The sequence below is a fragment of the Pongo pygmaeus genome, chromosome 1 (assembly GCF_028885625.2).
Source record: "Pongo pygmaeus isolate AG05252 chromosome 1, NHGRI_mPonPyg2-v2.0_pri, whole genome shotgun sequence".
Lineage (NCBI taxonomy): Eukaryota > Metazoa > Chordata > Mammalia > Primates > Hominidae > Pongo > Pongo pygmaeus.
Window position 1 is genome coordinate 209,480,583 of NC_072373.2, and position 16,201 is coordinate 209,496,783.

Sequence of the window (16,201 nt, forward strand, 5' to 3'; positions counted from 1 at the left end):
ACTTTCTGGCTGTGTGATCCAAGCAATTCACTACCCCTCTCTGAATTGCAGTTTTAACATCTGCAAAATGAGAGACAACAATAGTATTTACCTTACATCTGCATGAGAGGATCAAATAGCAGTGCTGGTGATCACAATACTTTGTGTCTTTGAACTATTTTAATTCTCACAGCTACCTATGAGAGTGGGGCTGTTATTAGCTCTGTTGTTTTTACCGATAAAGAAACCAAGGCACAGGGAGGTCACATCACTTGCCCAAGTCAAACAGGTAGTAGGAGGCAGAGCTGGGATTTGAATACAGGCAGTATAGACCCGTGTCCACCACACTCCAGCCTGCTCCATCCCCCTACCTCTCAGTGACAGGACAGCACACGGGACACGTGCTGTGTCAGCTGGGGATGCTGCTTGCTCTTTTTATTTATTTATTTAAGAGACAGGGTCTTGCTTTGTCACTAAGGCCAGAGAGAAGTGGTGCAATCATAGCTCACAGTAACCTTGACCTCCTGAGCTCAAGCGATCCTCTTGCCTCAGCCTCCTGAGTGGCTAGGATGATAGGTGTGTGCCACCACACCAGGCTAATTTTAAAAAATTTTTAAATTATTTTTTTGAGACAGGATTTTACTCTGTCTTTCAGGCTGGAGTGCAGGGACGCAATCACAGCTCACAGCAGCCTCAACCTCCTGGGGCTCAAGCAATCCTCCCACCTCAGCCTCCTGAGTAGCTGGGACTACAGGTGCCCCCCACCACGCCCAGCTAATTTTTATATTTTTTGTAGAGATAAGGTTTTGCATTATTTTCCAGGCTGGTCTTGAACTCCTGAGCTCAAGCGATCCTCCCGCCTCAGCCTCCTGAGTAGCTAGGACGATAGGTATGTGCCACCACACCAGACTAATTTAAAAAAAAATTTTTTTTTTTTTGAGACAGAATCTCACTCTGTCGCTCAGGCTGGAGTGCAGTGGCATGATCTCGGTTCACTGCAACCTCCGCCTCCCGGGTTCAAGCAATTCTTGTGCTTCAGCCTCCCCAGTAGCTGGAATTAGAGGCATGCACTGCCATGCCTGGCTAATTTTTATATTTTTAATAGAGATGGGGTTCCACCATTTGGCCAGGCTGGTCTCGAACTCCTGACCTCAAGTGATCCGCCTGCCTCGGCCTCCCAAAGTGCTGGGATTACAGGTGTGAGCCACTGTATCCGGCCAATTTTTAAATTTTTTTAAATTATTTTTTTTGAGACAGAGTTTCACTCTTTCAGGCTGGAGTGCAATGGCACAATCACTGCTCACAGCAACCTCAACTTCCTAGGGCTCAAGCAATCCTCCCGCCTCAGCCTCCTGAGTAGCTGGGACTACCGATGTGCACCACCACGCCTGCTAATTTTTATATTTTTTTGTAGAGTCGGGGTTTTACAATGTTGCCCAGGGTGATCTTGAACTCCTGAGCTCAAGCAATCCTCTCACCTCGACCTCCGAAAGTGCTGGGTTTGCAGGCATGAGGCACTACACCAGGCTAATTTTTTTTTTTTTTTTTTTTTTTGTGGAGACAGGGTCTCACTATGTTCCCCAGGCTGGTCTCAAACTGCTGGTCTCAAGAATCCTCCTGCCTCAGCCTCCCAAAGTGCTGGGATCACAGGCATGAACCCCCACGTCCGGCCCGCATGCTCTTTTCTCACTTGTCCTAGAAGCCTGCGCTGTTGGTGGTGCATGGGACACGCCTACTGAGTTTAGAAATGGGTAGACAGAGGAGGGCACAGATGCTATGAACATTCCTGCATGTTGGGCAACAAAAGGGAGGCCCTGGGGGTGTGACCCTGCAGACCCTGTGGTGTGGGCAGCCAGCCAGACCCAGCCATGGCCCTGAGCTGGCCAGGGAGCCCCACTCTGAAAACAACAGCCCCCATTCATCAAGTCCCTATTGTGTGCCACACACTTTGTCTACATTCTCTCATTTCATCCTCACTACCAGCCTGGTTGCCCACGATGGCAGAATGTGTCTTTGACAGAAACTGGTTTTGAATGTAGGTCCAGCTTTCCTCGCAGGGGCACTGGGCTGGGGCCATCTCTTGCCTCCTGAGGGGTGGGTGATGGTTTCCTTGTCAACATGTTTTTGTAGGGTATGTTGCTGATTGTGGGTTGAGGGAGGAGGCTGCAGGGTAGGGTTGGAAGAGCCTAGATGAAGATTTTCATCCTGGTTGGCCCCTTACACAACCTCTTCTATTCCTTGATCCTTCGTTTTCTTCGTTCGTCAAAAGTAGTTTATGATCGGGGACAGAGCAGAGGTCTGGGAGAGCCAAGGTGACCAGAGTCTTGGCCTTTTAAGACTTCATCGTCCAGTGGCAGGGACAGTCACCCATACCCAAGTACCCAAATCATCCCTGGAAGCTCGGTGGGGTCTGCTGGAGGTGTGTGCAGAGTGCAGTGAAAGCACAGGGCCAGAGGTGGCAGGAGGGATGATGTGGACACAGGTTGTTTTGCCTTTCTTCTGCTAACAGCAGCCTCCTTACTTTGGGAATTGTTCCTCCCCAACTCCTTGTGATATTAATTAGGCTGTCAATCACAGCATCAGGCCCCACCCCTACTAAGTCACAGGGGAGGGCACAGGAAACAGGCCTGGCCAATCAGAGTTCTTCCCTGGGACTTTCTAATTCAGTCCAGGGAGAGAGAAGGTTTTTTTACTCTAGGGCTCTCAGCTACCACAAGGTAAGCCTGGCCGAATTCTCTGGGTGTGAAGGATGTCTAATCTCAGAGATGAGAGTGAAGGTAACACACAAGGGGAAGATGAGGCACGGAATCGGGTCAGGGGAGAGAAATCCAGCAGCAGCATCTGAACTCCTGGATCGTCTCCTGCTTGAAGATCCTCCCTCCCTCCCTGTAAGGCAACGTGAGCCAAGATGTTTGTTTTGTTAGAAAATCCAGCTGGGGCCGGGCGCGGTGGCTCACGCCTGTAATCCCAGCACTTTGGGAGGCCGAGGCGGGTGGATCACGAGGTCAGGAGATCGAGACCATCCTGGCTAACATGGTGAAACCCTGTCTCTATTAAAAATACAAAAAATAGCCGGGCATGGTGGCGGGTGCCTGTAGTCCCAGCTACTCAGGAGGCTGAGGCAGGAGAATGGCGTGAACCTGGGAGGCGGAGCTTGCAGTGAGCCGAGATCGCGCCACTACACTCTAGCCTGGGCGACAGAGCAAGACTCCGTCTCAAAACGTCTCAAAAAAAAAAAAAAGAAAAAATCCAGCTGGGTTTGGGTTTTATCATTAACAGCCCTGAGGGTCCTGATTGAAGAGGCTTCAGAGAGGAGGTGGCATTTGAAGCATGTGTTGAAGGAGTTCTTGGGACTAACAGCAATGGTGAGGTTATGCCAAGCCAAGGAAGCTGGTGGGAAGGATGTGATCATGACCTGCTTGGGAGAATGGCAGGTGCTGATGTCCGGGCAGATCCTGAAAGGGCTCATGTGCCACAGAGCAGAGCTCCAACGCATTGACTCATTCCTTCATGCACCCATTCATTCACCCAACCAAGCCAGCGCTCACTGCATACCAGGCACTACTCCAGACACTTTCTGGGTAACTAACTGCATCCTCCCAACAACCTGGTGGGATGGGTACCATGATTCACCCTTTACAGGTGAGAAGACAGAGGCACAGAGGTTAAATAACTCACTCAAGGTCACAGTTGGTAAATGACAGAGCCAGGGTTTGAATGCCAGCAGTCTGGCTCCAGAGTTTCTGTCCTTAACCACAGAGGGGGAGTGACCGTCCTCCCCTGACTCCAGCCCAGGTTCTTTCTGTGTCTCATATCCCAGTGGGGACAAGACTGCAGTGCCTATGCCTGGGATGTAGCCCTAGAACTCTGGAGCCCCAGTGTGCCTGAGTGAGGGGAAAGGAGAGAGGGAGGGCCCTGTGGATCCTTTTAGAGGATGCGAGGTGCTGTCCTGGCCCAGTTCCAGTCCCGACTAGCGAGGAGCCAGCGCCAGATTCCTGCTAGGTGCCCTGCTGTTTCTGCAAACTGTGATAATCTCCGGAAACAGTGAATGATGGGCTCTGGCTGGGTCCAACTAAGCCCGCTGCAGGAGATGGGGAACTTTAAGAAGCTGTGGCTTATAGCCCAGGTACTGGGGAGTTTTAAAACTGCTCCTAGCAAGGGAAGCCCTGGGTAGGCAGGAAGGGGAGGGGGCTCTGAGACACGGCATCAGAGAAGGAGCCCTGGGGGACCTGCAGCATCGGCTCAGGCCCCAGCTCACCCTTCAGTACCCAAACTCAAGCCCCTCCCATGCACAAAGGCTGTTCACCGTCTCATTCAGAGGTTGGGGGTACTAGCCCTGTTTCACAAATGAGGAGGTTGAGGCTCAGCAAGGGCAAGTAACTTGCCTGAGGTCACCCAGCCAGTTTTCCTGGGCCCATGTCCAGGGCCCTGGACAGCCTCACGAGGGCTGCCTCTTTGGCTTTGTCTCTGATCCCAAAGGGTTTCTGGAACACACACCAGAGCTCCCTCAGGCCTCCTGGCCCCTCCCTCTCAGAAGACGCCCTTCCTCTTCTTACTCCCAATTTCAGAGAAGGGCTGTTTCCCCAAATAGAGAGTGCTTTGCCGTTTGTGGGGAGGATCCTGGCAACCCCTGGGGGTCCTACACAGGTGGCCTCTGGGGTGGGGGCTGGAGGGTAAGACTTCCGGTTGTCCCTCAGTGGCTAGGCCCTGGCAGGGTGTATGAGGGCAGGACAGCCCGTTCACAAATGCTTGTTAAACTAAAGCTGGGGCAAAGGGAGTGCCATTTCGGCTGAGACTCAAAAGGTTGGCCATTTTCTGACAGCACAGCAGAGAGTGAGGTTTACCAGGTGGAGGAAACAGCATGAGCAGAGGTCTGGAGGTCGAGAAGTGGAAAATGTCTCCAGGGGGAGGGCAGCTGCTTCCCACGTGGGTGGGAGCAAGCTCGTTCATGGTTCCAAGCTAAGAGTGAGTCAGGGGAGTTTTGAGGGGTGACACCATTCTAGACCTTCTGGGGGGATCCAGAAGGCGTGTGACCCATTGGGATCGCAGCAGAACTGAGCCAGGGTCCTTCTCTCTTCTGTCCTGCCCAGATCTCTGCCTGACAAGGATGCTCAAGGCGGGGCCAGCCTCTCAAGGGGGCAGGGCCTCTTCCCTGTGCCTGGCCACCTTTCACAGAGGCTTATCTGTCCCTTCCCATTTCCTGTCTGGAGCCCAGTGCCCTAGGAGCAGCGGCCCTGCATGGGTACAGCCTGGCCGCCACAACAGGTCTGGTCTCACCAGCCAGGCAGAGCTTCCACTTCGTACCTCAGTGGTACAAAGAAGCCCCAGCCCCAGACCCGGTGGGGACAAGTGACAGGAATGCCTCCTGGGTTGCAAGAAAATGTCCTCTGGGGACCCCTCTGCTGCTGACGTCCTCACATCAATGACTATAGTGATCACGTTTAAAACTTGCTTTTTATGAAATACTTAATATGTGCCAGCCACTGTGCTTGGCACTTTACACAGACTCTAGCGGTGTCTCACTAGATGCTCATAACCCCCTGCAGGGAAGCCACTGCCACCCTCACCGTGCAGAGGGAGGAAACTGAGGCTCCAAGAGGTGACGTGACTCGCTCAGCATCACACAGCTGCTAAGCAGCCAAATGTATCTGACCTTGAGATCTGTCTTCCACCCATGATGTGGAGATGCTAGCTCCGGCCCCCCAGAGTTGCTGTGAAGAGCAAAAGTGAATTAAAGGGAATGAGCCCGCTTTGGAAATGTTAAAGCCAGCATTACAGGGCCGGGGCTGGGGTAATGTGGACAGGAGTTCTAAGCAGGGAGCAGTCTGGGAGCTGACACCCATGCTGGACCCAGAGGAAGGGGAGAGTCTTGAGTGCAGGGAGACAAGGGAGTCCTCGGTGGACCTCAGTCATCCTAAGCCCAAGAGTTGGCTCAGTCCTCGCTGCCAGGCCCTTAGCATTCATGGCACAGGTGCAGGGCTTTGGAAGGAGCACTGGGTCGGGAGTACAGAAGCCTGGCTTCTAGTCCTGACTGTGTCTCTGACTCAGCATGTCCGGGGGACCTCAGTTAGTTCATCTGTAGATTGGGGGGGTTGGTCAGACAGGGCTCATGGAGACCTTCCTTGACTCCTCCCCAGAGGCTTGAGCACACCTCGCTGCTGTCCTTTCTTTGTAATACTCATCGCTCTCTGCAGTGAGGCCATCACTGTACTGGTTAGGGTCAAATTGGAGTCACATTGCCTGGGTTCAAATCCCAAATGCCTTAGAGCTGGATGATCTTGACTGTAACCTTTCTGTGCCTCAGCTTTCTCACCTACAAAATAGGGTCAATAATATGGCCGGGCGCGGTGGCTCAGGCCTGGAATCCCACTTTGGGAGACTGAGGTGGGCAGATCACCTGAGGTCAGGAGTTCGAGACAGCCTGGCCAACCTGGTGACACGCCGTCTCTACTAAAAATACAAAAATTAGCCGGGCGTGGTGGTGGGCACCTGTAATCCCAGCTACTCAAGAGGCCGAGGCGGGAGAATCGCTTGAACCCAGGAGGCGGAGGTTGCAGTGAGCTGAGATTGCGCCATTGCACTCCAGCCTGGGCAACAAGAGCGAAACTCCAAACTCCATCTGAAAAAAAGAAAAAAAACACTTAACATATAGTATGTGGCACACAGTAAGCACTCAATAAATGTAAGATGCTATCGTTAATATTGCGACTCTTAGTAACATTGTTTATTGTGTCTCCCTGTATTACAATTCAAGCTCCTGACAGCAAAGGCTTTGTTTTGTTTAATCTATTCCTGGTGGGAAGCTCATTTTTTGGCACATAGTAGGTACATAATAAATATTGGTTGAATGAATGAATGAGCAAATGAATACACAGACAATGACATTGACATCCCCAGCGTCCAAGAGGCTCCATATGGCTGGATGTGGAGAAGGATGGATGCTGGGAAGACAAACCCAGGCCAGCTGCTTGCTCAGGGCCCAGCCAGCCCTCTTTGTTCCTAGCAGCCCTCGGGGCAGGACCTGTCTTAGTCTGCCCTGATGGGGGTCCATTCCACTCAGAACAGAGGGTTCTCTCTGGGGATCGAGGTGGCTCCCTGTCCTGCCACTATGACCACAGCAGTATTTGTGGGCGTCTGATGCTGTTTCCCAGCTCAGATTCCAGCCACCAGGCATGGGGGCGAACGTAGATTTTTCCCTGTGCTCAGCAGCCCTCCCTCCCAAACCCGCAGAGTGGAGCCCAGCCAGTTGTCTCTTTACCACCCGTACCCGCCCTTTCCAGAGGCTGCTCTCACGAACTGAAATGCTCCCACTGCCCCTTACACAGCTCCCTTGCCTCCCTCCTGTTCTAGAATTTCCAGATGGGACTGCTGACACAGCGGTTCTCCTGTGAGTCCTTCTTGGCCCCTAGTGGTCTGAGCGACCCTGAGGACGTTGGTGTATGTGCCCAGTTTTGAGAGTGAGGGACAGATTGTTGTGCCATTCTCTATACAGAGGAAACGAAAACTCAGAGGGGAGGTTTGCTGGAACGTTTACAGTTTGTCGGAGGCCTGAGTTGGGATTCACTCAAGTCTGTTTATTTCTTTTGCCTTCATTCATTCATTCAACTCGTATTTCCTGAGTACCTGCTCTCTGTCAAGCACTGCAGAGCAGTGTTCATGGTGCCTGCCCTGCCCAGGGATCCAAATGTTTATCAGACCAGAAGTTAGCCTGGCTTTGTAGACAGTGTGTACACCAGTGTTGTCCCATGGAACTTTCTGGGATGATGGAAACGGCCTGTGTCTGTGCTATCCAGCCTATGTGTGGCTATGAAGCACTTGACATGTGGCTAGTGCAAAGGAGGGCTGAATTTTTCACTTTATTTTTAATTAATTTGATTGAAATAGCCACATGTGGCACATGGCACTTCTATGTTGGATGTTGTAGTTCTGCATAGATCTTTGAAGATGTCATTCAAGGCCTTAACCTGTGGGTTTCAAACTCAAATGTAAGCAGGGACCAAGCATAGGACCGGGCTGATTTTCCAGAGGCATCTTCAGTTGTGTCTTCTTTCCCAATCGTCAGTATGTTCAGCAGTACAAAGGAATCAGACCTATCTGATCCAGACCTATCTTTCAGTTTTCCTTTTTTTTTTTTCTTAATAAGGTGTAATTTCCGTTAGAGTGAAATGCATAAGTGAGGGTTGAGGACTTTTGACAAATGTAGACACCTGTGTAACCACAGAATCAAGATAAAGGGTATTTCCAGGACATTCCCATTCCCCAGAACATTCCCTCATGCGCCCTTCCAGTAAGTCTCATCCTCGGAGGTGGCTGCTGTTCTGATGTCTGTCGCCATATGGTTTAGTTTTCTTGTTTTGAAGCTGCATGTAAATCATTTCACTGTTGACCAAGACAAGGATATGATAAATATTTCTCTCTTTTTTTAAAAGTAAGAAACAACATTGACATGATGAAAATTGGCAGCTCACCCTGGGGCCACAGTGAGGAGGAGATAAGGGGTTGGGGTGGGCTGTGGAACCCCAGGGACTCGTGGCCTGTCCAGAGGAGGTGGCCACTCCTCAGCCCCAGCCACCACGTGGAGAATGTGGTCCCAGCATTGTCGTATCTATTTTTTTTTTTTGAGAAGGAGTCTTGCTCGGTCACCCAGGCTGGAGTGCAGTGGCGCCATCTCAGCTCACTGCAAGCTCCGCCTCCCAGGTTCATGCCATTCTCCTGCCTCAGCCTCCCAAATAGCTGGGACTACAGGCACCCGCCACCACACCAGGCTAATTTTTTGTATTTTTTAGTAGAGACAGGGTTTCACTGTATTGGCCAGGATGGTCTCCCTCGTGATCCGCCTGCCTCGGCCTCCCAGAGTGCTGGGATTACAGGCATGAGCCACTGCGCCCGGCTTTTTTTTTTTTTTTTTTTTTTTTAAAGGAAAATGGAAACTATTCATTTTTTAAAAATAATATCCCCAAAATGTTACATTTCAAAAACTTCTAAGCCAGGCACGGTGACTCACGCCTGTAATCCCAACACTTTGGGAGGTTGAGGCAAGCAGATCACCTGAGGTCAGGAGTTCGAGACCAGCCTGGCCAACATGGCAAAACCCCATCTCTATTAAAAATACAAAAAATTAGCCAGATATGATGGCGCATGCCTCCTAGTCACAGCTACTCGGAAGGCTGAGGCAGGAGCATTGCTTGAGCCTAGGAGTTGGAGGTTGCAGCGAGATGAGATGGTGAGCCTGTATTCCAGCCTGAGCGACAGAGTGAGACCCTGTCTCAAAAAACAACAACAACAACAACAACAACAAAATTTCTAGGGCAGTAGGCCAAATAATTCACATCTGTGGGCCAGATGGCCAGTTTGTGAGTTCTGCTTTGGGCCAGTTGGAATGTTAGTAATAATCACAGCTGGTATTTCCTGAGTGCTTCCTTTGTTTCAGGTCCTGTTCTAAGTGCTCTCTATTATTAAGTCATGTAATCCTTGTAACAATTTATTAATAGATCCATTTTACAGATGAGCAAGCTGAGCCATAGAGAGGGATTAAGTGATTTGCCCAAGGTTACGGAGTGAGTGCTTGGGAGAGCCGGGATTTGAATTCTGACTGTTTCTCCACAATCTGTGTTCCCCACCACTACAAATGTTCCCCTCGAGGGCAAGGGTGGAGGGTGAGGCCGCTAGGGATGGTTATGCCACTTGCGTGGAGCTTTGACAGCCACCATGGTACCACCTCCCTGAACAGGTGAGGAGAGAGTACCTCGGCCCCACCCTGCTGGGATTGCCCTGGCTTGGGCACTTTGCTTGTCTGGGCACCTTGGCTATCAGTTGGTGGAGCCCAGTTTTAGGGAGTTCTGGGAAAGCAGCCAGTGTTGGGGCTGGGTAGATGGAAGCCTGGTGGATGAGGAGCCATGAGAGGCATAGAAAGCACTGGGCAAGTGGGGGCAGAAATAGCAGGAGCCTGCGGGGGCGGCAGGGGAGAGCGGGAGATGAGGATAGAGAAATCGGCCAGCCCAGGCCCAGGGCCACAGCAGGCTGCCGCTGCCCAGGAGCCAACAGCTGGGGCATTCCTGCCCCCGGTGATTCATCTGGACAAGGCTGTCATTTGGGGAAGGTATGGGAGGGGAATATAAACATCACCAGGCAAAACACTGCTACATTTCCATCATCACCTTCCACCTCCAAAGGGGGCAGGGCGGGCCAGGGGAGGAAACTGAGGCCCAGGGAGCACTCGGCTTGAACTCATGCCAGGACTTCTGGCTCCCACTCTGGCGTTCTGTGCATTCCTCAGGGCAGGGGGTTGGGAAAAGGGTCTGTGGTCATTTCTGGAGCCTGAGAAGGGGCATGGCGGGAAGGGGCCAGCAGACACATCCAGATCCTCTCTGGCCCTTATCTTACTTGTAAGTCACTGAGTCAGGGCCTGATATGCAGTAAGTGCCAAATAAGTATTTGCCATTATTATTGGATTTTCCTAATTTGATCCTCACACCCAGTTCTGAGATACGAGCTGTAATCATCACCGTTTCACCAATGAGAAAGTTGAGGCTCAGACAGGTGGACTGCCCAGGTCACAGAGCCAGAAAGTTGTTGGCAGGATTAAAAAGAGTGATGTGTGTCGAGCGCTTAGCACCACCTTGGTGCACAGCAAGGGGCTTGGTGTGGGGCCTGGGCCAGAAGAGGGGGAGTTGGCAGGACTGGTCAAAGAGGGCCTCCTGGAAGAGGTGGCATGGGGCTGGACGTGGGGAACTTAGCCTGTTAAGCTGCTGGTTCCTTTAGGGCCAAGGTTGGTTCCTGACTAAGACCTAATGCCCGCTGGGTCTCCCCACTCTGAGAATGCACTGCCTGCTAGAATGCTATGCGGTTTTGGGCCGGCACTTGGGCCTCACGTGCTTTCCTGCAGCTCCACATCAGGGGAGCCTAGTGAGCCTGGCCTGGAAGGGGCGGTCTGGCCTCAAGGTGGCCATGTCACCTTTCTGAGCCTCAGTCTCCTCATCTGTGAAATGGAAACAGTGCTACCTACCACACAGGGTTGTGGTGAGGGCCTGGCATCACAGAACTTGCAGGAGATGGCTGTTGAATTGGCCTTTTTTTTTTTTTTTTTTTTTTGAGACAGGGTCTCACTCCGTCACCCAGGCTGGAGTACAGTGGTGCGATCTCGGCTCACTGCAACCTCCACCTCCTGGGTTCAAGTAATTCCCCTGCCTCAGCCTCTCAAGTAGCTGGAACCGCAGATGCGAGCCACCACGCCACCATGCCTGGCTAATTTTTTGTATTTTTTTTTAGAGATGGGGTTTTGCCCTGTTGCCCAGGCTGCTCTCTCCTGAGCTCAAAGCAATCCTCCCACCTCAGCCTCCCAAACTGCTAGGATTATAGGTGTGAGCCACTGTACCCAGCATGAATTGGCTTTTTAAGAACAGAAGTCAGACACAGCCCCAAGCCAGCCTAGGGAAGTTCGGTCCGTATGTGAGCTCAGAACCCAAACATTCTCACTCCTGCTTTTCACCTGTGTACTTTGAGAGGGTCAGGAGGAGACACACCCTCTTCAGCTTTGTCTACACTGGACCTGAGTGCTAGGGAACAAGTTTGCCATTATTGTCCACCAAACCCAAGAGCAACAAACACTTAGTGGAGCACTTGCTGTGTACCGGGCACTACGCAAAGCACCTTATATTTTCATTTTAGTCCTAGGAAACAGGCTCAGTAGCTGGATGTTGAGCAATCAGCTAGTGGTGCTGGAGTGGAGACTTGAACCTATGTAGTCTGGCTTCAGAGTCTATGCTCTTAAGAAGAAAAAGAAATCTACCGGAAAGGAGCAAAAATAGTAATTCAGGGCTGGGCACGGTGGCTCACGCCTGTAATCCAAGCACTTTGGGAGGCCAAGGCAGGCAGATCACTTGAGGTCAGGAGTTTGAGACCAGCTTGGCCAACATGGCAAAACCTCATCTCTACTAAAAATATAAAAAATTAGCCAGGCGTGGTGGCACACACCTGTGGTCCCAGCTACTCGGGAGGCTGAGGTAGGAGAATTGCTTGAGCCTAGGAGGTGGAGGTTGGAGTGAGCTGAGTTTGCACTGCTGCACTCCAGCTAGGACAACAGAGCAAGACTCTGTCTCAAAAAAAAAAGTCATTCGGGGCAGTCTTTCTGTTGCAAAGCCTTTTCACGTGTGTGATGCAATTTTGTCCTTAGGACACCTGATGAGTGCGGTGTTACCATCCCCCTCTTAGAGGTGAGGAAAATGGGCCCCAGAGAGGGACACGACCTGCCCAGAGCCACCCACCTGACTCCAAGCCTGGTGTTCTTCTCCCTGCTTCTCAGCCGCCTCTTGGGGAGACAGTTGCCCAGCTGGAATGGTGGCAGCCAGCAGGCCAGCAGCAGGGAACCCTGCACGTCCCACAGCCCCCATGTGCTGCCTCCAGTGGGTGAGCACCATCCCGGCCCATGCCATGGTTTCCTGCTTCCACCCGACCCGTGATCTCAGAGCTTAGAGCCACCAGTTCTCAGAGACAGTTGAGTGATTTTTCAAACTCCATTCCTTAGAACCCCTGAGGGAGCTGGGTTCAGGGTCAGGATATGAGCTCATTGAGTGCCTAAGTGGCAGCTCCACTTACATCTCTTTTGTATTTTGGGTTGCCGTGTTTAGTTTTTTAAATAAAGGACTCTATGGGACGAAAAAAAAATCTGTTTGCAAACCACTGTTCAGATCCAGCAACTACTTCCCCATTTTACAGATGAAAAATGGACAGCAAAGCTCATTTTTTCCCCATAAATGACAGTAATATTCAGGCATTGTTCTAAGTCTTGTTACTCATTTTATCTTCACAAGCCTATGAGGTAGACACTGTTGTCATCTCCATTTAGATGAGGACACTGAGGCTCAGATGGTGAAGTAGCTTGCCCAAGGATTAGAATCCAAGGAGCCTAGCTCCCAAGTCCACACCCTCAGCCGCCTGCAACCTGACAGACATACTATCTCTTTGTATCCTGAAGCGGGATGCTACTTGCTGAGGCCCAGGGTAAGGCAGTGTTAGAACTGGGACCCAGATGTGGATCTCCAGCCTCCCAGCCCTATTCCTGTTCCTTCTGCTGTCCAAGACATCGCCTGGGCTGAAGAGGGAACCCTGGCTCTGTCATTTTCTAGCTGTCTGACCTTGGACTAGTGAATGGACTTCTCTGAGCCCGTTTTCTCACCTTAGAAGAGAGATAACAGTACATCATGCGGTCATCATGAAGGTTAGACAAGATCAACCACATGAGTCGGCTGGCATCAGGTTCATGGATCTAAGGAGTCCCCAGAGCTTCCTGCCCCACCCGCTTCCTCCTTCCTCTGCCCAGCCCTTACCCACCCACTCACCTGTGTAACACAAATACTAATTACAACTGACTCCATGAGCTGCTTCCTGGTTGAGCACAATTACTGGGCAGCTCAGTCATCACCATTATACCATATCATTCAATGAGACGGGTTAACTTTGTCTTAAGTTGTACATGATTAGATCAGCAAATTGTCAGGGAGCACTTGGTCTCTTCAGATTGGGACTTCCCCAGCCTTGTCATCCTGCACAGCCCAGGACATCACACAGGAGCACAGGAGCATGAGGAGGTGCAGGGGCATCTGTGGGTAGCCCTGGAGTCAGGGCCAGCTGCTTTCTGGTCTGCTTTGCAGTTTGTGCTTGGAGAAGATCAGAGTGGACAACTCAGCCCCTTAAACCCAGCTGGGAGGTGACACCTGAAGTCGTAAGGATGGAGCAGGTGAGGCAGGGTGGGTTAGAAGGAGGTGGTAACTGCCATCTTATCCGATGTCATGGGAAAACCTGGGTTCAAATCCCGGCTTTGCTGTTTACCAGATGTGTGACTTAGGGCGAGTTACTGATGCTCGTTGCACTCCAGTTGTTTCACACTTGCAAGGAGCTGACATGTGCCACCAAGCCCCAGGTCTAGTGCCTGGCACACCACGGGTCTTCTCTAGTCGTTCCTTCCCTCCCATGTGCTGCTTCTCTGCTAGGCACTGGGCTGAGGCCTTTCCATGGCTCACTTTTTTAAGACGTGTAAGGGTCCTTTGGGGTCGGCACCATGATCATCTCCATTCACATCCGTGGAAAGATGTGAAAGCCAAAGCATAAAAATGAAGTGAAATGACTTGGTCAGGGCCACACAGCCGCACTTAGCTGCCGGTCACTGTGTTGGGATGAGATGCCAGAAGCATGCTGCTGCGGAGCACTGAGGAAGGGTCACTGCGAAGCCCGAGAGCTGCCTGGAGGAAAGCGCTTTAAGCTGAGGAGCCAGCCGGAGAAAGAAGGCAGACTCGAACTCCTGAGGGAGCCGGGAGGGAGGGTTTAGCAAGCCAAAGTTCATGGGCTTCATCCTGCCAGCTCCAGGGAGTCGATGTGTGAGGCAGTCCCACTTTAGAAACTCCTGCCCAGGCCAAGCGTGGTGACTCATGACTGTAATCCCATCACTTTAGGAGGCTGAGGCCGGAGGATCGCTTGAGCCCAGGAGTTAGAACAGCCCGGGCAATACATTGAGACCTTGTCTCTACAAAAAAATGTTTAAAATTAGCTAGGCATGGTGCTACCCACCTGTGGTCCCAGCTACTCAGGAAGCTGAGGCAAGAGCATCACTTGATCCCATGAGTTTAGAGGCTGCAGTGAGCCATGATCACACCACTGCACTCCAGCCTGGGTGACAGAGCGAGACCTAGTCTCTTAAAAAAAAAAACAACAACAAGAGCCATGGCTCACGTCTGTAATCCCAGCACTTTGGGAGGCCGGGGTGGGTGGATCATCTGAAGTCAGGAGTTCGAGACCAGCCTGGCCAGCGTGGTGAAATCCCGTCTCTACTAAAAATACAAAAATTAGCCGGGCATGGTGGCGGGCGCCTGTAGTCCCAGCTACTCAGGAGGCTGAGGCAGGAGAATTGAATCGCTTGAACCCAGGAGGCAGAGGTTATAGTGAGCCGAGATTAAGCGACTGTACTCCAGCCTGGGTGACAAAGTGAGACTGTGTCTCAAAAAAAAAAGAAAAAAGAAAGTTCTGCCAGGAGCTAGCCAGGAGCTGAAGGACTAAAGGGAGCTACAGTAGGAGATCAAGGGGGTCGGGAGTCACCGGGGAAGGCATGCCGAGGGGACAGAGCCCAGTGGGCCTGGACGGAGGACCAGAGATGATTGATGGAGGCTGCCAGGCAGGTGGACAGGGTGGGCAGGTCAGTGGCCTGTATCAGGTAGGAGTGAGAGGCTGCTGACCAGGTTTGGGGCTTGGGCATGGGGTGGCCTCCACAGCAGGCACTGAAGAATGGGCCAGCAACACTAGGTAAGATTCCCGGTGCTCCCCAGGGCCTCTGGCAGTTGAGTCAACACTGGGCCACGTGAGTGAGTGCTTCCCAGTGCTGTGTGTGCGGAGGCAAGTCTCCTGCTGCCAGCACATTCACGGGAGGCCAGCCCTGGGACTCGGGGCCACGCCAGAGTGGTTGGCTCACAGGCTGGCAGGGCTGCTGCCTTCTCCAAGGGGCAGTTAGCAACCTTGACCTCCTACCTCTGCCCTGTGCCCTTGGCCTTCGAGTGTCTCCCTGAGTCTCACCTTGCGGCCTCCCCAGCCCCTGCCCATCTGCTGCCTTCCCCTGCACAGGCCCTCAGTTCCATCTGAGCCCTTGGTGGTGCAAAGGGGAGTCTCCCTCTCCAGGCCCCAGCAGTTATATCTGTCCCTATTTCCCACATCCCAGATGGGTGGCCCATAGCCTCTGAAGGAGGTTAGCCTAGAGAGCCAGGCCCCGGGTAGGAGGCACAAAAAAAGGAGGTGAGGCCCCAAGATAACCAGGAAGATCTGGGTTTGGGCTCCAGCTCTGGCAAGCTGCTTCCTTTCTCTGAGCCTCAATCTCTGCATCTGTAAAATGGGGATCCCAGGACTTATCCCACAAGGTGATTGTAAAACACAAATAAGAGTATAAAAGAGTCTTGAGAACTGGGCAATGTCAAGGTCAATGACTCTGTTTTGTTTCGTTTTACTTTATTTTATTTTATTTCTCTCTCTTTTTTTTGTAGTTGAGACAGGGTCTTGCTCTGTCACCCAAGCTAGAGTGCAGTGGCGTGATCTCAGCTCACTGTAGCCTCAACCTTCTAGGCTCAAGCAATCCTTCCACCTCAGCCTCCCAAGTAGTGGGGCCACAGGTGGATGCCACCACACCTAGCTAATTTTTTTAAAAAATTTTTTGTAGAGACAAAGTCCCACTATGTTACCCAGGCTG

The 16,201-nt window shown here is 51.8% G+C and overlaps 1 protein-coding gene across 3 annotated transcripts in view; it reads left to right on the forward strand.

Moving 5' to 3' along the window:
* The window catches only part of ECE1 (endothelin converting enzyme 1), a 128,428-nt gene that overhangs the window by 32,370 nt on the left and 79,857 nt on the right, over positions 1–16,201 (forward strand). Inside the window, exon 1 of one of the 3 annotated variants that reach the window (XM_054502681.1) lies at positions 13,109–13,714. The exons of the other annotated variants lie outside the window; for them this stretch is intronic. The gene's annotated coding sequence lies outside the window, so the exon portion shown is untranslated. Of the gene's footprint in view, positions 1–13,108; positions 13,715–16,201 lie in introns of those variants that run through there. 3 annotated transcript variants of the gene reach the window in all.